The sequence below is a fragment of the Cupressus sempervirens genome, chromosome 11, assembly GCF_028749045.1.
Source record: "Cupressus sempervirens isolate cs-2001-9-10 chromosome 11, ASM2874904v1, whole genome shotgun sequence".
NCBI lineage: Eukaryota > Viridiplantae > Streptophyta > Pinopsida > Cupressales > Cupressaceae > Cupressus > Cupressus sempervirens.
The window spans coordinates 784326112-784336082 of NC_143128.1; positions in this window are offsets into that span (position 1 = coordinate 784326112).

Here is a 9971-nt window from a genome sequence, read left to right on the forward strand (position 1 = left end):
AATTACGAATTGTAATATACTTTAGCGGCGATCTCAAAAAAAAAAACATCATCTAAATAATAATAATAATAATAATAATAACAATATTTTATATATAATATTGTTATTATTATTATTATTTATATTTGACTCATACATTGTAAATATATAAAGATGTTGGAACTTGTGATATGTTGAAGATAAAATATATATATTTCACTTAGACAATATATATATATATATATATATATATATATATATATATATATATATATAAAGATGTTGGAAATTGTGATATGTTGAAGATAAAAAAATACTATTAAAAATATTACTTTTCAAATTAATGATTATAACTATAAGTTTGATTTTAATTATTTTTAATAAATATATGTAATTTTTGTATATCTTTTATTTATTCATTTAATATTCTTATGAATAAAATTATTTCAATAATACTAGATAATGTTATATTTAAAATTATTCATTAGCTTATTTGTATATATCTTTATAATAGGAAATTTACTAATATATGACTAGTTTAAAAGTAATTTATGATGCTTCTAACTTCTTACTTCTTTATGAAGTATATAGATTTTCATTAATAATATGACTAGCATTTGTATTAAAAAGGGGTGCAAGAATTCATCAATAGAAACATACATTTTAGGTAGTATGTCAAGGAGATGTTTTGCTTATTGTTTATTTGATTAGCTAATGCAAGTAGAAGAGTTTGGAGTTTTTGCAAACTTAGTAGTACAAGACAACTTGAAATTTATTTTTGAGCTGATGTGGGAGATCATGAATGTTCGGGTAGTCAATAGGGTTAATGATGCCCTGTAATAATCTTATAAAATCTTATATATGCAATCAATAAAAGTAGCAACCATAAGAAGATACACGTATACAATAACATCAGATATGTTAACTAGGGAAACCCTTGATTAGAGAGAAAACGTTGGCGGACATGGTACCCACAAAATGATTCACTAATATATAAGTTCCTTGTAAGAGGATGGACTCTATTAGGAGCCAATGAATACTTTTAGTACATATCAGTCCTTATTAGGATACTTTGAATCCCTATGAGGAGATTCCAACCCTATTAGGAGTTGTGGAAGGTAGAAGAACCCACTGTCCAAACAACTTCAGGGGTAAGACCATTAAGCTCACTATCCAACTAGCCTCTGTATTATTCCTTTCTGAACAATAGAAATACCACTTATCTAAGAAACTCAAAAATTGCTTTGTCCTTTGTTTGGATTAACCACAAATATAAATAACAATTACAAGCAAATATAATTGATATCAAAAAATAATAAATCACACAGAAGAGAACACAAGAGACAAAGATTTAATGTGGCTCACCCAATACCTGGGCTACATTGACCAAATAGCGAGTCCAATATTATAATTATCTAATGATTACAACATGATTATAATTCGTAATCCCTTTGCAACCGAATAATGTAGATGTCATTTTCTAACATCTTAAAATAAACACAATGATCTAAATGACACCTACTATATCCATGCTTATGTATAAAATTGTCAAATTTCAGATACCATTGTTGAGGTGCTTACTTTAAGCCATATAAACCTTTCTGCAATCTACACACTAAAATCTCCTTACCTTTGACCTCAAATGCTTGTGGTTGTGCTAGATATATCTCTTCATCCAAATAACCATGATAAATTTTTTTTTTAACATCAAGCTACTCCAAATGCAAATCTTTAGTAGCCACAATACTTGAAATAATGTGAGTACAAGTGATTTTAACAAGAGAGAATATCTCATCCAAATCAATTCCCTTTTGTGTGCAAATCCTTTTACGACTAACCTGGCTTTAAATATTTTCTCACCTCTAGCATCTTCTTTCAACTTATAAAATCATTTATTCTGTAAAGCCCTTTTACTTGTAGATAACTTACATAAATATCAAGGCTTATTTTTCAGCAAGGAGTCCATTTCTTTTGTCATCGTAGAAATCTTAGTATCCACTTGCACAAGTTCATCATAGCATTCAAGATCACCAACATTAGTTAGTAAAATAGAGTAGAAAGAGGGAGGAAATCTTTATAGAGGTCTGCTTAGTCTTGTTGACCATTTAACATTCATTGGTGTGTGTGGTATTTGTTGTTACAATTTTTGGAGAGCACGAGGAACTGTTGGAACATATCATCCAACACTATATAATCATTTTCTTTCTTCTCATGTTGTTGCAATAGATTTTTGTACACCATTTTCTCAGTGAATATGGCATCCCTACTTCTTACAATTTTATGATTTTCAAAATTCAAAAGCCTATAACCAAAATCCTCAATGACATATCCAATAGATATACAGTTCTTTGACTTATCTTCCATCTTGGTTCTATTTTTAGAATCTATATGTGCAAATGCTTGACATTCGAAGGTTTTGAAAAAAAAATCCCACGTTCTTACCAGTCAATGCTTCCTCTAGAATGCCACAACCCAAAGGAGTACATGGACCTCTATTAATCAAATATATACAATAGTATTGATAGCCTCCTCCCACATGTTTAAGGACAATCCAACATGTAACCTCATACTCCTTGCACACTCCATTACTGTCTTGTTCATGTGTTCAACAACTCCATTTTCTTGTGGAGTCCTTGGAACAATTTTATGTCTATGAATACAATTAGTAGAGCAATATTCTTCAAATTCATAACTATAATACTCAACACCATTATCAGATATGTGACATTTTAGCCTTTTACTAGTTTCATTTTTAACCAAGTATTTCCATTTCTTAAAAGTTTGAAATACATTAGATTTTTTTCTAAGAAAATAAAACCATACTTTTCTAGTTGTATCATCAATAAATATAACATAAAAGTGAGAGCCACCAAGGGAAGATACCTGAGCTGGTCCCCATACATCTATATGCACGAGCTCTAATTTCTCATTTTTCTTTTCTTTCCCACTTTTCACAAAACTTACTCTCTTTTGTTTTCCATACACACAAATTTCATACAAATCCACATATTTAAGGGCAGCCCAACATGCAATCTCATGCTTCTTGCACACTCCATTATTGTCATGTTCATGCATTCAACCACTTCATTTTCCTATGGAGTCCTTGGAACACTTTTCCATCTATAAATACAACTAGTGGAGCAATAATCTTCAAATTCATAATTGCAATATTCACCACCATTATCAGATCCAAGACATTTTAATCTTTTAACAATCTCATTTTCAACCAAACATTTTCATTTCTTAAAATTTATAAATAAATTATATTTTTATCTTACAAAATAAACTCATATTTTTCTAGTTGCATCACCAATGAATATAACATAACAATGAGATCCACCAAACGAATACCTAAGCTTGTCCCCATACATAGAAGTGGACTCAGTGAAACCACAACAATGGTTCCCACTTTTTGGCCAACTTTGACATTGAAATAGATATTTTTCAAAATATCTTTACTTTCAAATGTGTATTACTTAAGAACCATAAAGAATTTAAGGATGATGTAAACTAGCGATTTTTAGAATTTTATGTCTAGTTTCTAACACTTTAAAAAAAAAAAATCTGAAACGATTGAAGTCTTGTATGTTATCTCCTTCGAGAAGTGGTATATAAGAAAAATAAGCATTTTTAAAGAGTGACAGTCATTTTGATGAACATAATTTTTTTTTAAAATATGATAATAATAAAATTCTTTCAAGCTTAGAATGGTCACATCAATACCTAGGCATTTTAGTTGTTTTTGTTCAATTTCCTTCAAAACTATAGATTCCATTCAATGACAAAGTGATGTTAATGATAAATTAGACATAGGTTGATTTTGACTAATATAATTTGTTTTGTATAGATCGAAATCTTTCTTTTCTTTTTTTGTGTTAGAAAGGTAACACACATACCTTGGTAAAATATATTTTTTTAAAAATCATTTTCTATTTTTCTCAAAGCTTCAAACTAAGACTTGTGAGATGGCCAAACTACATATATTCAATAAAACTACAAATAAAACATCAAAATAAATACATCGTATAATAAAATTATAGTCAATGGAAAGCTTGTTCAAACTAGAAAAAGGTGGTATATTTAGTTTTTTTAAAAGACCTATTTGGCCATTGTCTGAGCCTAAGAAGGGACTAATTTATGGTGAAAAATATAAAATTTGAAAGAAAAAAATTTAACAGCCTTTAATCGAAGAGGGCTTTAATCAAAGTCTTTGGAAGGGCTTTGAATGGAGCCCCTTCAGTCGAAACCCCTCATCCCATGGCATTAGATGCCAAAGGGGCTTTGATCGAAGCCCCCTTGGCATTTCTCGACAGGTTTTGAACCGGTGGGCGTTTGGCCCAAGGGGCTTCGTTCGAAGCCTCCTAGGGGTCTTCGTTCGAGGCCCTATCTTTCTAAGTAAAGTTTTTTCAATTTTTAGAATGTTTTATGTATACACAATATTTTTTAGAATGTATATCATATAAAATCATTATCAAATTTGTTGTTTTGAAAAAAAAATAGAAAGAAGACAAATAGAAAATATAGGATTTTTTCATTTTGAATGCAATTTGATTGTTTCGTGAAGCATTTTGAAGCCAATTTTGATTATTTTGTGAAGCATTTTGAAAGTAATTTGATAGTTTTATGAAGCATTTTGAAGGTAATTTGATAGTTTTATGAATCATTTTGAAGGAAATTTGATAGTTTTGTGAAGAGCAAAGATGGGAAAAAAGAAAGGAAGACAAAGTAAATCAACAAGAAATAGATCAGTTGATGCACAATAGAGAAATCGTGAAAGAACATTAGCAAATTATCATTGAAGGAGAGAAGGTATGTACTTGTACATTCATAATTGTCTATATTTTTTTTCTTTCTGTAAATAGTATTGTTATATCATTCATTTATGTACATGTATCCCACAAAAAAACAATTAGAAGATGAGCAAATAGATGTTGAGCAAGGTTCAGGACATGAAAATATAGTATAGGAAAATTTAGTACATGAAAATTTAGGACATGAAATAATGGAAATTGGAGAAGGGTTGAGAACAATTTCTTCTATTGAGATGGATGAACAATTAAGACTAGCTATAAGTGTAAAGAAAAATATCACACATAGAAATTTAGATCATTTAGTTGCAATGGATGTGGATAAACTGAAATCACTTGCTGATATTAAGTTGTTAAGTCTTTCAAAAAAGAGATCTTTGAATAAGATAGTAAAAGAAATTATGACAACTAAATTTGATGATTTGGAAACATCTAAGAAAGCCCAAGTACTTTCTCATGTTCTTATAGCAAAAAACTTGCAAGAACCATTGCAATTGTTGGATGAGAGACAACATCATATATATATATATATATATATATATATATATATATATATAAAATTTTGGAATGATAATACTTGTCCTTCGTCAAACATTAGAAATGTTCTTAGATGTAGGGTTAGAGATAATCATTACATGAACATCATAGAAAATATTGGTTGGATGTAACACAACATGAAATGACTCATTTTGTACTACAAATCCTAATATAAATATTAGGAAAACATTATTTAAGAGATTGAAGCCATATTATGTAAGGAGAAACAAAGTGTTTGAAAATTCTTGTTGTTGTTATCATATTAAATTTGATCTTCACTATTAGGTTTATCAAAATTTCGTAGAATATACATTTGGCTATAATAATGCTCCTCCTAGTAGATGAATTTAGTTCATTTCATCTATTTTATGTGATAAAATAGATGATCATGTTGGCTAAATTAATTGTGTTAAAGGAACATGTCACACATGTGCTAATTTGGCTCTTTTTCCTTTGACAAATGATGATATTAATGTCACCAAAATGATAAATTGAAAGTATTACAAGTATGTAAGGAATGATATTCCCTATAGGTTTATTTTTCAAATTTGATATATATTACACATAACTTAAATATTAAAATAATAATAAAAATTATTAATATGTATATACACATTAAAATATATTAACTTTTAAGTGCATGGTGTGTGCAGGTTCAGTTGTTTTGGAGGGAAAATATCTCAGGAAAATCATGTTAGTGAAACATGGAATTAACTTTGTTGATTACAAACTTGAAAATAAGGTCCTTCAGTATAGTCACCATGTTATTGCTACCTCTATTAATCTACATCTAGTTAAACATTGAAGTGGATGATGCAAGTGGAGACTAGATACCAAGGATCATGAAAGATTATTAAGTGTTCTCCAGGAGCGCATGGAACCATTAGGGACCACTTAAGATATTTCATATTTATCTTCACTTGAGATATTTAAAATGTATGTTCATTTCATGTTTAGTCCACTTATATATGCATGTGTTCATTTCAAGTTTACGATGTCTAAATGTTCATTATGTTCATTTCATGTTTACTCCACTTAATATGCATGTGTTCATTTCATGTTTGGGATTTCCAAATGTGCATGCTTTTCATTTCATGTACAACTTAGGAGTTTTAAATGTGTGTATTTATGTTCATTTCATGTTTACTCCACTTATATATACATGTACATGCATATATGTATTAATTTCATGAATACATCTAGATAAACAAATTCCTAGGACTTATGGATGCATGCACATTTCATTTTCAATTATATGTTTACTCCACTTTTATGTTTAGCCACATGCACATGTTTATTAATATTTCATGTTTAATGTCCTTGTATGTTTATGTTTCTTTCATGAAGCTAGGACTTATAAATGTTTATGTTCATTTAATGATTATATTTAAAAAAAATTATGCCTAGACTTATATATGCATGCACGTATGATATGTGTATGTTTATTTCATTTAAGTATTTAAATATAAATTATAACAAATTGAATCACCTAAATCAATCACATGTAATTAATATCTATTTACTATGTTATTGAATCAAGATGACAAATGTAATAAATCACACATGTCTAATCATAAAATACAAAGATATATATCACATGGAGCATGAAGTAGAAACATATATAAATTGTGTTATCATAAGAATCATATAAATATAGTTCATGTATCATAAATGGACCATAAACATATACATACACATGTCATTACATATATAAATATAAAATCATAAACGTGTACATGTCTCGCTCAAAAGATAAATGATAAACTAAACATATTATGCATACATCATAAACTAGAAAGTCATCCAAGCACACACAAATAAATCAAACCTCTAAGTGAGACCGATGAGCATCATGTGGTTCTGAAGTACCAATTGACCCCTACAAATTTAGTGTACACAATAATTTGTTAGACATGTACACACACACACGAAAATTAAATTAATTTAAAAGTCTAAATTTAAATTTCACTTGAGCACTATTGTGTGTCACATCCATCATATGTGTAATCCCACCAGTAGTATGTGTGATATCAACAATGTCTCTCCTCTCTCCACAATCAAATCCCCCACTAGGCGAAGTAGGATCTACTACCTATGCCTAGAAAAATATCATTCCATGTATATGCACACTTGTGTATAGAATATAACTATTATACAAAAAAATAAATTAAAAAAGAAGCACTTGTGTCTGAGGAGCAAGAGGATAATCCATGACATGAGCTACAATGTCATCAATAGAAACATCATCTCTAATCATGGCAATCCTCTATAATAATGAAGAGTGCATAGGGTTGAACAACTGAGATGAAGTGGTTTAGAGTCATTGGTATTATGACCAAATATCATCTCCATATATGATCCCACTATAGTGGCAAACTCAATCTGACTCAATTGTTGTAGTTTCTCATCTAGATTGTCTAGTCCATTAGGAGTAATAGTGACATCAACAACTCATATCTCCTCAACTAGATTTGGAGTAGATTGTAGTGCATCTGAGTGTCATGATGAGTGTTGAATGACATATGTGTTGTGTGTTATGTTGAGTGATGATCACCAAAGTCTTGTGCACCCTATTGTACATCTCTAATCCTATATGAAACCTCTTGTAAATCAACAATGTATGAATACGCCTATATATCTAAAAAATACAATGCCATATCCATATGTCTATGCTCCCCACTAAGGCCACATATATCTCCTAGAGCAAGAAGGCATGCAACTCTATAAACTTCATCACTCGACACAATAGGTGTAGTACTAGACGATGCCTCTAAAGATGATCTGGGTTGAATAGGTCTTCTCATAATATATCTACCCAGAGTGTTAGATGTCATGCTACTAGCAGAAGCTACAATATGTCCTATCATCTCAATTGCTTCCCTCTAGGAAGAAATAATAACTTTAGCCATATTAGTGGCCATCACTAGGGTCACAACTAGAGTCCTCTACCCCACTAACTATCAAGGATCATGTCGAGGTCGACCAACCAAATGGTACTCATCATGATCTACAACTTTGCCACATCCTTGACCATAATATCCTAGAAGATCTAAACAGTTGACAATGTAACCAAATGGAACTCCATGTACAACTACTGGACAAAATGTAGTGATATTTGGTCATTATTGGGATAATGACCATGTGCTATGAGAAATTGAGGGTATATCATGCATGCAATCTGAGGCACAACACATCTCATAACCTGATAGGCCTTCACCAAGGTCCGGCCCTCATAAAATGGGCAAACCATTGATAATATCCTTTGGGACCAGGGTCTGAACCTAAGCAAAGGTCATATCACCCAAGACCTCTTCTTTAAGCTTTGCAAAAATTGTATCAATAGACTATGTTGAGACTATAGTCTGTCATCTTAGTCTATGACTAAGATCTCAAAGACTCGTATAGATTTGCTCACAAATACCTCTATATAAATGATCTATAGATCTATCAATCGACTATCTGAGTCATGTCATCTCTATAGTCATAAAATTGGAATATATTATCCATATTAGGAGTACAAGGGTGAACACATGGTCCTTGTGCCTTCTCTTTTCCTATTCCCTGACCCTTAGGCTACTCATGATCCTGAGGCTACTCATGTCCTAACCCCTAATCATGAGGCTTCTCATGTCCTAGTCCCTAATCCAAGGCTTCCCATGATCTAGTCCCTGTCCCTCATCTCTATCATTTGATTCCATCTACATGGGTAATATGTGCAAATTAAATGTTAAGTAAGTCCTATTAAATGCTAATACCTATCCTATATTGTAAAACTATGAAGGTGGACTATTAGGTGTTAATAGGTTATATTAGACATGTTAATATGATATTTAAATTAAGAGGTCCTATTAGGCCCTAAGAGATCTATCCTATTAAGATACAATCGGTATATTACTTCTTAATCTATGTTTTATTGTAGGTTAATAGTCAAATTAGGTGTTAATGTGCATATTAAAATAAATTAAATGTCATCTACAAATGAACAGAGAGTGAAAGGAGAGAGAGTGAGGAGAGTGAGTGAGAAGAGAGAGATAGGAGAGAGAGTGAGAGGAGAGGGAAAGTGAGAGGAGAGAGAGTGAGAGGAGAGCTCAATAGTGAGGAGAGAGAAAGTTAGAGAAGAGAGAGTGAGGAGAGAGATAGGAGAGAGTGAGGAAAAGAGAGCAAGGAGAGAGTACATAGGAGAGAGTAGAGGAGAGAGAAATTTTGAAGAGAGAGTGAGTTTAGGGTTTAGGGCTTAGGATTTAAGGATTATGGCTTAGGGATTAGGGTTTAAGGATTAGGGTTTGGAGTTTAAGGATTAGGGTTTATGATTTATAGTTTAGGGTATAGGATTAACTATTTAGGTTTTACAATTAAAGAATTAGGGTTTAGGGCTTATGGTAATGTACAATATCAATTTAGGGTATAGGATTTACTATTTAGGGTTTAGGGTTTTATGAATAGGGTTTATGACTTAAGATTTAGGGATTAGGGATTAGGGTTTAGGGTTTAAGCTTTACTGCTTAGTGTTTATGATTTACAATTTAGGGTATAGGATTTACTATTTAGGGTTTAGGATTAGGAAACTTAGGATTGAGGTTTAAGGCTTAGGGTTTATGATGTCTGTTTAGAGTATAAAATTTATAGTTTAGGTTTTAGGGTTTATAA